The following is a 14,709-nucleotide window of genomic DNA, read 5'->3' on the forward strand; positions in this document are numbered from 1 at the left end:
ACGATTTACATATGAAACGTTTCAGGCCTGGGCTCGTGTGCCGGCTCTCAGAGCCAAGTCAGACGTTTGGCTCGGCTCTGGCTCGACTCTCCCTGTTAGCTTGTTGGCTCCACTCCGCCAACCTCTGTCTTCACCTGAACGTTCCAGGACACCCCGATTTTTGATTTACGGTGAAAAGAACGCATTGTTTTCCATTGTCAAGGCCTATAGCTTCACACCTGTGCGGGAATGTGCGTATGGGAACGAAATGGCACATCTCGAATGACTGACTGGTCGTTGTGCGGGCTGGTTGGCCTACCAACGTATACATGTACGTGTGGACCCGCCCATCCAGGCCCTCGAAGCAAAGTGGGGTGAGCGTCAGATATCTCATTTAATAAGGCAAGGGATCCAGGGGCCCGCCCGGGGCTCTGTATAACTCATAACTGCAGCCAGAAAGGGACGGCGGAGGAGGAAGGAGGGAGGTGGGGGGCGAAGGAAGAGGGGCCCTGCACTATGAATAGTGCTGCAGTGTTATGGCTGTGGATTTTAATGGGATATCTACTTCTGCTCTATGGGAAAGGAGCTAAAAATAGCGCCGGTCGGTCTCGGAGGGCTGATCAGTCTGTGACAGTAACTGGAAGACACCGGAGCTCGGGCACAGCACTGCGGGGCTGCACCGGGGGAAGCACAGCCTGTAGCGCCCGGTTTTTATTCGGTTGGGTATTTTAGCGGGGATACTTTAGCCCTGCTGCAGAGACGCCGGTCTAGGCGCGCGCTTCTATAAATAACGCCGGCGCGAGGCATGCACCATCCGAGGACCTGGAGGCCGGGGATGCGAGAAGATGTAGCCGGGATGAGGTGCCGGTGCATCCCAGCGGGTACCAGAGGGCGGAGGACAGCGGCCAGAAGGTACGGATCTCCGAATCAATGAGCTATGTTAAAAACGCTTGCCTTTCCCGGTGATTGCGACCCGGCCCGTACCGACTGGAGGGACTTTGGGGGTGGAAAGGGGGCAGCGGCTGACATATTATAGGGACGAAAAGCTGCGGATTCGGACCCGGCCCTTTGCGGTGCCCCTCAGAAAATGGGAAGTCCTGGCTCGAGGATGGTGCTTGGCAGCAAGGTGGCATAGGCAGGGCTGCGGTCATACCTCTGCAGGCTGTGCCAGCTGCACCCAAGGTTAATACTATACAGTGGCACCGCTTTCTGTCATCTAGGAATCTGGTCGGCAATCCACATAATCTATAGATACTCTCATTTGTTCTGTCCTTCCAACTGCTGGCTTGATTGTATAATTATCTATGTATGCATGCTCGTGTGCTCATAGGCATAGCGCTTCAACGCCTCCTGAAGGGCAGTAAGCGCTATATAAATGCAATTTGAATGTAATATATATCTATGTGTATACAGAGCATATATAATTCAGATGCATACATTCATTTGACAAAAATACACGTTTCTGAAAGTGCACACAACACGAGCAGCCTAGCGGCGCTCCTTTATCCAGAGCCCTCTCCCTAGAACCAGGGCACCCGCAGAAGCAGTGGGCAGTCAAACTCGTATCATAGGGGGATCATGGTAGCATGTGTGTGTGCACAGAAAGAGAGAGAGAGAGAGAGATCTTAATGAATACATGCATCACATACATAGATATAGGGATACAGAGAGCTAGGTGCAGCGATGGCCAGAAACATTGATTAACTGACAGTCACACAGCCGGTTTAAAGATAGATAGATAGATACATAGATAGGTAGATAGATAGATAGATAGATAGATAGATAGATAGATAGATAGATAGATGACGTAAGGATATATAGATAAAGTGACTGGTGGGTGGTTGACAGATTAATGGAGGAATAAGTATAGATAGATGGATGGATAGATATACAGATAGATAGATAGATAGATAGATAGATAGATAGATAGATAGATAGATAGATAGATAGATAGATAGATAGATAGATAGATAGATAGATAGATAGATAGATAGATAGATAGATAGATAGATAGATAGACGGAAAGACATATGGAGGCAGTGACTGGTAGGTGGTAGGCAGATCAACGGAAAAAAATAGATAGAGAGATGGGTAGATAGATTATATATATATAAGACAGATAGATAGATCAATAGATAACTGAATGACATATGGATGATGTGACTGGTTAGTGGGTAGACGGACTAATGTACTGACAGACAAGCAGACAGAGACAAACAGACAGATAGATAGATAGATAGATAGATAGATAGATAGATAGATAGATAGATAGATAGATAGATAGATAGATAGATAGATAGATAGATAGACAGGCACAGAGGTTTCATAAGCATCTCTTCTCCCTTGGGGTAACCCTTTGCTGCTGTCATCGGCTGCAAGCCTCTTTCGCTTCTCTTTCTCCTCGGACTTGGCCAGTCACTCGAGAGCCCATGCACCCATCTTTTTAACGGTGCTGTTATACGCCGGTGTAATGCATCACGTTCCTGCCCTAAATCCGTAGGGCTATATTTGGTCCTGTGTTGTCGGATTGCTCAGTAATAAGAGAGATTCATGCATGCAGCATTGTCAGACGCGTTGTTATCTAACTGGTCCTATATTCACATAGAATGAAAACGAAATTCGACTTCAGAGAGGATAGAGGAAAAATGGAAGCTCTTGGAATGGAATCTCCCCTGATGTGTCCAGGGGCGCCAGCCCTATTTTTAGCAAAGCGTTTGCAGAGAAAACAAAGAGGTCTTGGATTTTGAGGCAAATCCTTTTTGAATACATGTGGATCTGATCCCCTGTTCAGTTCTCTTTGCTTCGATTGTTTTATTATCAATTATGGGGGATTTGTACATACATGAGGGCATGAAACATGTGTATACTTGCTACATGTATGAATATGTAGCGCTGCAGTCGTTTCCACTTAAATCCAATGTTGAGCGTAATCTGTTGAAACTGACTTTCTGCTTGAAAAGTAAACTTTACCAGCATTTCATTTTATTTTTATTGGGAAATTTACGCACCACACGTCATAAGCTACGTTGCCCCTGGAGGCCCAACATGATTGCTGTTATGTGTATCGAACTCAATGTTAAAATTTTAACCAAGCTCAGATTTCTAAAGCCTGACTCCACTCTGTCCAAATGTCAGGGAAAGACCCGGGCGTTGCAGCAGAGCTCCGACGAAGGCGCTTCTCATACCATATCACCTCAGACTGCTTTTCATGCAGCCCTAAATGAATCAAACCTTTGGATGTTTCTTATTAATGGGACAAGTGAGGCTGGAAACGTGTATAGTGCCCAGCCCTTTACGTGCCCTGGTCCTTATGCCGTAGTCCCTGGCATTGGTGACATTATGCCTCCTCCTTCACCTCTATGGTTGCATTCACCACCCCTTATCTCCAATAAATAGTCATCTGCCCCTTACCTCTATGATTGTATGCACCCGTCCATTACCTCTATGACTATATTCATCCATCCCTTACCTGCATGATTATAGTAATCTGCCCTTTACCTCTATGATTGTATTCACCTGTCCCTTACTTTTATGATCATATTCATCCATCCCTTACCTGCATGATTATATCCATATGCCCATTAACTCTATGATTATATTCACCCCTCCCTTATCTCTATAATAATATTAATCTATCCCTCACCTCCATGATTATATCCATGTGCCCCACACCTCTAGATTATAGTCATCCGTCCCTTACCTCTATGATTATATTCATCCGTCCCTTACCTCTATGACTACAGTCCTCCGTCCCTTACCTCTACGATTATATTAATCCGTCCCTTGCCTCTGCGGTTATATTCCTCCTTCCCTTATGCCCCTTGTGTCTGTGATTTTATTACTTGGCCCTGTTTTCTGTGAATGTATACCTGAATCCTTTAAGCCTGTCATATTATTCCTCGGACCGTGATATTTATGATTTTATCTCTTAATGCCTTACGTCTATGATACTGTTCTTTGGTCCCGTATAGATGTTTCTCTCTCTCACTGCTCTTTAAGCCCTTAGTGTCACTCCCAGGCCTCTTATGTTTAAGTTATTCCCTGCTCTCTGACATTATTCCTCAGTCTAATACTTCTTGAGCATTGTCCAGTGGCACCTGAAGTCTAAGACATTATAGGTCACCTTCTTACATCTATTCCATTATCCTCAGTCCTTTACCTCTATGATATCACTCCGCCATCCTTTACGTCTAAATCCTTATTGCTTGGTGTCTTACACGTATGAAAGTATTGCTTGGTCCACTATGATTATATCGCGATCACTTACCGCTGTCATATTACCCCTCAGTCCTTTTCACCAATGATATCATGCCTTGGACCTTTACCCTTTTTTTGTTTTCTTTTGTTAAATAAATGTTATTTTTTTTTGTCAACAAAGAAATCCATGAACAAAAGGATCAAGTCGTACGATGTGATCTGATTATATAGAAGTAGGTGTAGTAACCAGTATAGCACAACAACTATACTTAACTCGCAATTTTAAATGTAAGGTACATAAGGATGACTTGTGCAAGAGAGAAAATAGGTCAAAAGAAAGACCAAGGGACAAAATAAATACAATATTCAAGAACCAAACAACCACCCATCCCCACAACTCAACCTGTCCCCACAATTCCATGTCTCCAAGGAAATTATAACCTCGTGGATGGGGTCATCTTATTGCAATAAAGAGGGCCATGGGATACCACATGAGCTGCTTAGATATTTGTGGAGTATGTCAGGTGGCAGAAACATGGAGACACCGATCCTGCCCCACAGGCATTCTTCAGTTTGTATCAACATCTTGGAACTTAAATTGTTCCAGCAAGGCATCCCAAACCATTGCTATAGGGTGTTTGTGCAAACCACAATACTCCTCCCTGCACAGGGCATAACCTTCTGCTGTGCCCCGGTCTATCACTTCTCCATGCCAGCTCGAGACAGAGGGCGCTTTTTGGGATTTCCAGAGCTGTGTAATCTGACGTTTAGCCAAAAGAAGGGCCAGGTCAACAAAGCGAGCCATAGTCTTAAAATGATTGGGCCAAGTATATAGGTTCAATAGGCAATGCCGAACAGTGTCCCACTGTGTAAGTCCTGTAAGTGTCGACAGCAGATCTTTAATTTCCCCCGATAAGATGCTTATAAAGGGGCGTGCCCATAACATATGCAGCAAATCCATGGTGTCTGCCTTGCATCTAGGGCAGGCATTTGAGGCTGTAGGAAATATCCTGTGAAGTTTCTATGGTGTAAAATATGCCCTGTTCAAGAGTGAGAACTGTATACATTTGAAACAGGCAACACGAGACACCACACTCGGGTACTCTATGAGAAAATGCCATTCTTTATCATGGAAAACACAGTTCAGGTCGTCATCCCATTGTGCCCATAAGGGGTTTAAAGAGACACGTCGATGAGTGCGTAGCCCTTTGTAGAGTCATTTGACTAAGTGTCTCCCAGTTCCCATTTCATAAATGTGTCGAATCAGGGTATGTGGGTCAGGTTCAGACCCCTTCGGTGACCAGTGTGTACGGACATAGTGCAGTATGTTGGCGTGTGTCAGAAAAATGGGAATTAGGGATACTGTGTAAAGTCATGATGGGTCATCAGTGCTCCATCAGCAAATAAATCTCCTACCATTGTGATCCCCTAAGTCTCCCATGGTAATAGTCTGGTTGAGCGTGCCTACCGGTGTAGGCAGGGCCCTTAGTGCAATATTAGGAGGGTAATGCAGTGCAGTGTTCGTATACTGGAGGGCGCAGCTCCAGTGTATCATGGCATTGTGAAGCAGGGGTGGGAGACAAAGGGGTCGTATCACTCCTGGTAAAAACAATCTGTGAAGTCTGCCCCCTCTCAACATATGTGCAGCATAACCAATTTCATTCAGCTGGAACCCTTCGAACCAATAGGACAGCCATTTTAGCTGCCAGGCCAAACAATAGGCCTTAAAGTCTGGGTACTCCCATCCCCCCCATCCTCGGAGGCAACTGTAACTTGTGTAGTCTAACTCGACGTCTACCTCTGCCCCAAATGAGGTCAGTCATCAGGGAAGTCAATGTTCTAAATATAGCCGTGGGATCACAATCGGTAGGTTGACGAAGGAGTATAATAAACGGGGCATTATCGCCATTTCAGACAATCCTATCCATCCTGAAACCGACAGGGGCAGAGTAGGCCAGAATTTAATCTGGGATTTTAACGATGTGATACTCTTCAACAAATTGCTGTCTATCAGGTGTGTGGGTGATCTGTACATTTGGATGCCCAGGTACTGAAATGTGTGGCATGCAGCTGGTATAGACTGATAGGCTGTGTGCCCAGTAGTGGTAATTCCTGAGGCACAGCATAGTGAAATGAGCATGCATAAGACTTAAGGTCTTATTATGCGTTCGGCGGTCCAACCACCAATGGACCGCGTCCACAACGGCTGGGAGACCTCTGCTCCTGTGGCCTTCTGACTGCCGTATTAAGAGTGTCCCGAGGGGTCAGCGGTGCGGCTGCAGTGGTCTTGCAGTGTTGTCAAATGTATTTCCATATATATCAATGCCTGTGTGTACATTCTACCTGCATATGTGTCGATTGAACACATATGCATGATATATGTGGAAAAATACAACCTACCCATTGCAGGAGTCCGACCCATATGTGAGCAGTCCTTGTAATGGGTACATGATAACAAAGCACTTACCTGTTTTTCTTAACCGTAGACAGGGTTGCATTCCTCGGAGTGAAGATGCTTCTGTGTAGGGGGGACCTAGTGAAAGGGATCCATGTTGAAATCTGCTAGGAAGAACTGGAAAGGGGTGAGTATGCACCGCAGATCCTTTGTTTCCCTCGATCTTTAGGCGGTTGCTTGACCGCCACGATTGGCTCATCGAGAAGTCAACTCGTAATACAGACAGCGGTGTCATGCCTCTGTACCGCCCAATGGAGGATGCCTTTACCTGATCACGGCCCTAGCGGTCGGCAGTGTTCTGGCAGTGCTGGCGATCCAGCTGCGGTCTTCGCAAGGCCAATCTGCCAATTCGTAATACGGCGGACAGCTCACCACAGTCGGACCGCTACCACCTGGACGGCAGTCCATGGACTGACAAACTCGTAATAAGGCCCTTAGTGTAAATACCCTGGAGTCCAGATAGGGCGCCAAATGAGTGGAGTAAATTAGAGATAGAGCCAAAATCCATACCCAGATAGTGAGCATAGATTATCAGATCATCTGCATACATGGAGACTGCATGGATCTGAGGGGCCTGTGGAATATTCCCAGCCTTGGACCTTCACTTGTATGATATCATTTCTCTGTCTCTAACTTCTATGGTACTGATCCTCTACAACTTACCTCTAAGACAGTACTCCTCAACCCCTTAAATCTAGCCCTTATTTCTAAGACATGGCTCATTGGTCCCTTACATCCATGGTATTATTTATCTGTCCTTTCCTTCTATTATACTGTCTCTCAACACCTTACGTGTAAGGCAGTATTCCTCAACCCCTTAGCTATGTAATATTATTTATTGGTCTCTAATGTTTGTCAGAGTCATTCATGTATGATGCTATTCTTCAGCTCCCTTATTTCTAAGACGTGGCTCCTCGGTCCCTTGCCTCTGTTATAATATCGCTTGGCACGTTATGTGTAAGAAATGTCCTCAACACTTTACATTTATAATATTATTCCTTGATCCCTTATGTCTGAGACATTATTAATCAGTGCCATGCATCTGTTATAATTTTTCCCTCTGTTTTACTTCGATAAGTAAAATGGCTGCTCAGACCTGTATATCCATTATATAATCCCTCGACTGATTTTGTTTATAACATGATTCCTGGTGGTGGCAGAAGCTCGGCAGATGTCGGCGTACAGCAGCAGATGAGGCTTGCGGTCCCTTGGCAGCTACTGTAGCATCACCTTCCCTCAGGGAGACATTTAGAGAAGAGCTTGTTACTCTGTACCTAGATATGTGTCCTTGAAAATATACAGGTTTCTGTACCCTTGAGTGCTCAACTCAGAGATGGACCAACCTATAGGGAAATCTGGAGACCAGCCAGAGCCTCTGAAAGACCGTCCACCCTTTCTGGGGCAGTTAATAGAGCAGGTGGACCAGTTGGGACGCAACAATTGGTTGAGTGATCTCTACGGGTGTGCAAAGCTTTTTTTTTAGCAGGCGAGCAATTTATTTGAAAGATCACAATGATTGAGTTTGGGATAGTTCAGGGATAGAGGTGGACAAGCTAGTAAATGGATCCTCAAGCACAAAATGAGCCAAGCTTTGATGTGGCCCTGCCTGCCAGCCGCGCTGTAACCTTATGCCCCAAGAATTACAATGAAACTATTAACCTTGAATGTGCAACTGAGGAAAAAAAGATACACATATGGGGGCTGAATTGCACAATGTGAAACTAGAAAACCCAGGATCAATTCCGGCTTCCCCGTTGACCAAATTGTTTGTTCTAAGGCCAACATATTATTTCGCTCCGACTTCTTTTTCTTCGTTATCATATATGAGAGCCCCTTCAAATAAATGACTTCATGATGTGTGCTGTACAAAAACCTACCTGGTGTTAATAGACTACAATTCTGCTCCTGTTATAATAGGTAGAAAGGCTATATATAGGGTTTACTAATGGCATTGTTCCCAGTTTGTGCGACGAAACACGTGTTGGCTGATCAGGAAGGAAAAGAATAAAAGAAAGAGAAGTTATCTGAAACTATGTTTATAATTTGTGTATACTTGCATTGGTATTTATTATTACTCTACAGACGTGTGCCGAGGATTTTGTGAATTTCTATGTTGGCCTTGGCGACAACTTTGGGGGAGGTTGGTGGTTCTCCTCACCTTACAGCACCGTAACTCAATACTATCCTTAACTGATATATGCGCGATTGTTCCTAAGGCCCCGTATAACCTATAACTGTACCACTGTCTATTAAATTACCATGGGAAGGTATGAATGTTAGTAAGTTCATGTTTAAAAACTATCACTTTTAATAATTGACCCTCAATGCAGTGATATAATCTGATGTACTAAGGTGAAATACTTACACCTGTAAAAGGACTACATTGAATTTGAATAGACTTTATCAGGTTTTTACATTATTTTTTTTGGCGTGATTTACACTCCAAGCATTTTCATGGCTCAGCTGTAAACTGGCTCTTAGAGCCAAGCTAGTCTCTGGGCTCTCCTCTGGCTCGCCTTTCCCCATTCATTTATTGGCTCGTCGCCATGCTATGTTCCTGCTTTTTATTTTCGTGTATGCATTGGCTTAGTTTTTGCACTCAAAATGATGGTGCTGAAAACGGATGTGCAGCTTACAGGCTAAGTAATTTGAAAACTGATTTGGTCATGACTTCAAAAATTGATGGAAAATGGTGATCTTTTTTTTCTTGTGACCACTGAAAGGGGCAAAAAGTCAAGATTGTCATGTGCCAATCCATATGCAGAGAACTTTGCAACCAAAGTGTAAGTAGTTGTAATGTTTAAGTGAACTAGGAGAAGTTCATGATTGAAAAATATGGCAGATCACTCCATATAGGCCAGTCTAGCCACAACAGCCATTAGGAGGTTTGAATGGTTGAATAGTGGCAAGAACTTCCAGTGGGCCCATTCAGCCCTGCCAGGCTTTGGGAGTCACTGGACGGGTGACTAGTCTCTAGATCGCTATGTAGTCATATGGCGCTACACGGAATATGTCTTGATGTTCATTCATTCGGTTATTCATTCATAGCTCACACCACCTAGACAGGAGTTGGCAATACTGGGTGCTATTGAGTCCGATACTGCATATCAGGGTAAATGAAATCGTCACTTTGACTGAACTTCTGTTGTACTTGCGCTATCCCCAAAACAGCAAATAAATGGTAAAAAAAAATTACATTTGCGAGTCAACAGTTTTCGCAACATTGCGAAATTAAAAACATTTTTCCTGTGAAACTTCATGAAAATTGCGCACATCTATATGAAATTTCCAGTAAAAATTATACACAAGGACATACCTCGCGAATAAAACACACTTGGAACACTGAGGAGGGACTGCATTGAGGAGAAAGTGACTCTTGCTTGAGAATTTCTGCTTGAAGGAGTCTCTAGGAGGGAATGCCCTACTTGAACCACTTAAATCAAATAAGAGGGACAGAGAGCCGTGTTAGGAGGTCTTGCACACAGGCTCCAGGGTAAGACTAAGAATTAGAAAGGAGTGTGCAGTTCCTAAAAAGATGAGTGGGGAAGACAGGTCTTTCTTCGTGATGCCCTCACGCACCCCGAGAGGTGTCATGCTTCATCATAGGGCGTATGCCCCTCGTCAGGCCGGCGCTGCAATGCCTGATGGGCTCCCGAAACCGGGGCTCTTTGGCGGGGATCTTTTGAAGAAGCAGCCGTACGGTGCATGCGGGTGTGGGGGCTAGGTAGTGCACAAGGGAGTGAGGTAGTTAAAATAGGTATAGAGAAGTCCTATTGGGTCAATTTTAATAAACTAGGTAGCTCTAGCCTAACTAAAAGCAGTGTGTGTGCCCCTGTATGGAAAATAATGTTCCTCAAGGGTCAAACTAAATGTGAGTGGTCAACATGTTTCGTGCCCAATTTGCCCCTAACGGGTCAATTGGCACTTCGCCAGGACCGGTAGAGTGTGAAGGAGTGCGCTACCGCCAGGTATTTAGTGAAATGACATGAATTACCAGGGGTGGTAGCGGAGCCCTAGTAGACGTGTAATGGGGCCTTCTGTAGACCCTAGTGCATGCGTCTTAGGCTGACGGGCCTGGCCAGAGCACATTGTTGCTCCGGTAGTAGGCGTCGGGAGGCAACTTGCTTGCATCCTACCCTAGCTCCGGGACATGTCATTTCACTAAATACCAGGCGGTAGTGCACTCCTTCACACTCTACCGGTCCTGACGAAGTGCCAATTGACCGGTTAGGGGCAAATCGGGCACGAAACATGTTGACCATTCACATTTAGTTTGACCCTTGAGGAACATTATTTTCCATACAGGGGCACACACACTGCTTTTAGTTAGGCTAGAGCTACCTAGCTTATTAAAATTGACCCAATAGGACTGCTCTATACCTATTTTAACTACCTCACTCCCTTGTGCACTACCTAGCCCCCACACCCGCACGCACCATACGGCTGCTTCTTCAAAAGATCCCCGCCAAAGAGCCCTACTTGAACCAGTCCCATAAGGAAATAATTGTGTGGAATTTCGAACTTTTGAACTTTGTGAAATTTGGCACATTATGTGTAAGTTCAAAGTTGTTCGTTTTACACATTGCAAGGGCGTAGTATTAATTTTGCACACATCTAACCCCATAGTTATAGAGTACTGCTGTCTTGGATTATACAGAACGCAGAAAGCACTAGACTCCCACTCAACTGATTTACATTGCATCAGACCCTGTAGGAGTGCACTTTAGCAGTGACTCACAGAATAAGTTTAGAGCTCCGAATCATAGATGTCTGCTTACACTTTAAGGTTTGGGGTTCACAAAAAGCCCCGAAGTTCTTGTGGCCATCCACGAAATAGGAAGTTTTCCAGGACTAGAGGAGGCATAAATTTGCTCTCCTGTGTCTGCCCATATATGGACTTTCTCCCTGCTCATGTGAAATGTTTCCATTTGGAGGAGAAATCCTTTCAAAAGTAGGAATCACCCAGAACCAGATTGGATCTTTATTTGGGATATAGGTGGACAGCTTGTAATGGGGGCGAAGGGGAATACTCTTTGGGCCTGATTCACAAAAGGCGTCAGCACTCGTGGCCGAGGCCCCAAAGTTGTGGGGGAGACTTCACACTCAGGGTGAAATCTCTGCAATGAGAATTCTCATTGACCAGATTCTGCCCTGTGTGCGGAGACTCCTGCATGACTGTGGGGCCTCGGCCACATTGTGAATCAGGCCCGTAGTGTCTCGAGTATGAGCTGATGATTTTTAGGGTAGGGTGTGGGGTGAAGTATAAACACAGGGTGCTCGATCTAGAGAAAGGGGAGCTGCGTAGAGGTGGAACGGGCTATGATAGAGGTTCTGTCTATGATAGCCCCCCTCTGGAGCCCAATGCTTCATAAGTCTAAAAATAATAGGTATGGTAGATCTTTTTTTAGAGGAAAACTGATAAACTTTCTCATAAAAGCATATTCCTGTAATTGACAGGTGCCATATTAAGATGCTAGATCATAACCCACCAACAGTTCACTCCTCCCTCTGGCCGAGAAGATTTTTGAAGTGGGTGGTTTTGCCGGCAGGAGATATTAATGATGAAAACCAGGTAGAGGACCTGGTCACCAAGCAGCAATTATGGAATAACACTGCATCCTTGGTCTCTTATGATTTTAGAGGACCCAGGGACCTCCAATTGAAATGAAAATGACTTGGACACCTTTTATTCCCATCTCCCTAGGGTAGGGTTAAAAGCATATAAGACCATGAGGTTAGTACTGATCCCATTTCGACATGTTTCAGCCACTACGAAAGCCCCAAGCGCTGCCTCTGGCTTTCTTCATGACAAGGTGCCTCTGAAAATTCCGCTGCCAATTAATTGGATGTATGACGCAACAACGAAAGCCTTTACAACAAAGGTTTTTACAACAAATGCGAAACAACAGCACTGGCTTTAACCCGCCATTTTCTACATCGAATATCAATATCATGCCATCACATAGGATATCATTTAAGGCACAGTAACAACGAGCACCATTGTAACGCTTACCTTTTCAGCGATTGCCGTTTTAACGCCAAATGAAAATTAGTGTTGAAAATATTGTGAAGCCGAAACAAATTGAGCTGTGAGTCGGTATGAATGGGGTTTTAGTGGACTGGTGGGTTGAGGAATTCGAGGTAGGTGATTGGCCTGTGTTGGAACCTATGAGGTGATTTTGAAGAAGTTTCCCTGTTCACTGCTGCTGATATCCTCCCACTTCCTGTGGGTGCAGTGGGAATGGAGATATACGATGAAAATATGGGGCTTAGCAACTTGTAAAATGATTGCCGTTATCGGACTTCTTTGCTCCTGAGGTGCTGCTGTGGCTGCATATTGTATTCCTCCCTCCCTATGCCTATATTTTCTCTTAACCTCTTCAATGCCCATGCCGAGCTGGTCTCGTCATGGGCCGCGGTTGCGCTGTGCCCATGACGAGACCAGCTCGTCATCAACCCCGCCCGCTAATGCAACGGCCGGCACAGGGCGGGGAAAGGGGCGGGCACTGAAGGGGTTAAACAATGAAAGCTTTGCTGGCTGTGTAACATGCATTTGTTTTCCCATTTTTTAGAGCCTTTCAGCAGTTTCTTTGCTCCCTTGTTTGACACAGCAATTCTCTATAAAAACGGGTTGCAATGATATTCTCCTACACAACTGGCATGCCCCAGTGAGCTGCTCTTAACACTAGACATGACATCACAGATGACATCACTGTTGATATCACACATGACACCAACAGTCGCATCACTTGTGAATACTGCTGGGTCTGGTGGCTTAGTGGACTATTGGGTCCACTGTAGGGCCCTGTGTTTGGCCTCATGGTCACAGGTTCAAATCCCAGTGGGTCCACTCAGCCTTTCATCCTTCTGAGGTCGATAAAACGAGTACCATTGAGTTGTGTAACAATAAACATCTGTCATTCAGTGCCAAAATACCCTTCTTGGTGAGTGTGTGCTTCAAAAAATACATGTTGTGTTACGGGACATATATTTGCCCATTTTCGCTTTTTTGTTGGCAGTAGAACTATTGTCTTTCTTTTCTAGATACTCACTGCCAGGGCATTTCTTTGATTAACATTGGACAACAATTCTATATCTGAATTTACTGGATGTGATGGCATCTATTACTTCAGAGAGTAACCATAGCAACCTTTATCCACTATATAATCTTGTCAATAACATCTGATGCTGACATTGCTACTGTAAACCTATACCTATTGCATATTGCTTATATCTATTGTATTTATTGTATGTGATGATAGAGTAGCTGTGGCATCCTTTGCTATCCATAGCATCTCCCCAAAGGCATTCTCATGATAAACGTATACAGCGTTCTAAAGTGTGTCCTTAACAGCAGTGCAGACATGTTTTACCACTGAGCTGAACAGTGATTGACTTACTCTCTATACAAACTCTGAGGCCACCTGGTTGCTGTCATTGGTACTGCAATCTTCACGAGGACACCAAATTGTGTCTAGAAACACATCTGTCCTCTCTATACAGTGCCTGAGAGGACAGCTTTTAACCAGTTATGGTCCTATTTGATGTCAACTGGAATATATACTGATAATGCCATTCATTGTTATCACAGTCTATAGAACCACTTTAACTTAAGTATTTGATCGGAATTGTATTGTTAAAAATATAACAGATCTTAGTTGAGAGACCCATAAAAAACTTTTCCAGTGATGCTTGGATCTTGTAATGGGTTATTTTAACAGCTACCTGGGATTTGCTGGTACCCCTCCCCTTTGGGGTGCACTGACCCTGTCCACATATCCCTCGCCCTAAGTACTCCCTGTGCCCAGTAACCAAGTTTCCACCAGGTGCTGGCCACAGTATGGTGATATCCTTTCTAAACATATCCATCGAAATAAAAGTTGACCGGATGCAAAGATAGGTGTATCTGTATAAGGGCAAGTAAGGTCATCAAAAAGGGACAGTGGCTTCCTAGGGCACGCAATGCAGTCCACAATATTTATTCTAGCTACACCATACACCTGGAAATGCTACACACAACCAAACAGTACGAAAATACAATACATGAGATCCTGCAATAGCTTGTTATGTTTTGAGCT

General features: G+C 44.6%; 1 protein-coding gene across 2 annotated transcripts in view; it reads left to right on the plus strand.

The window, feature by feature from the left end:
* Positions 1-14,709, plus strand: part of ANKRD34A (ankyrin repeat domain 34A) — a 535,455-nt gene that overhangs the window by 371,833 nt on the left and 148,913 nt on the right. Inside the window, exon 1 of one of the 2 annotated variants that reach the window (XM_085636967.1) lies at positions 605-891. The exons of the other annotated variant lie outside the window; for it this stretch is intronic. The gene's annotated coding sequence lies outside the window, so the exon portion shown is untranslated. Of the gene's footprint in view, positions 1-604; positions 892-14,709 lie in introns of those variants that run through there. 2 annotated transcript variants of the gene reach the window in all.

Source organism: Triturus cristatus, chromosome 12 (assembly GCF_964204655.1).
Source record: "Triturus cristatus chromosome 12, aTriCri1.1, whole genome shotgun sequence".
In the NCBI taxonomy this organism is placed as follows: domain Eukaryota; kingdom Metazoa; phylum Chordata; class Amphibia; order Caudata; family Salamandridae; genus Triturus; species Triturus cristatus.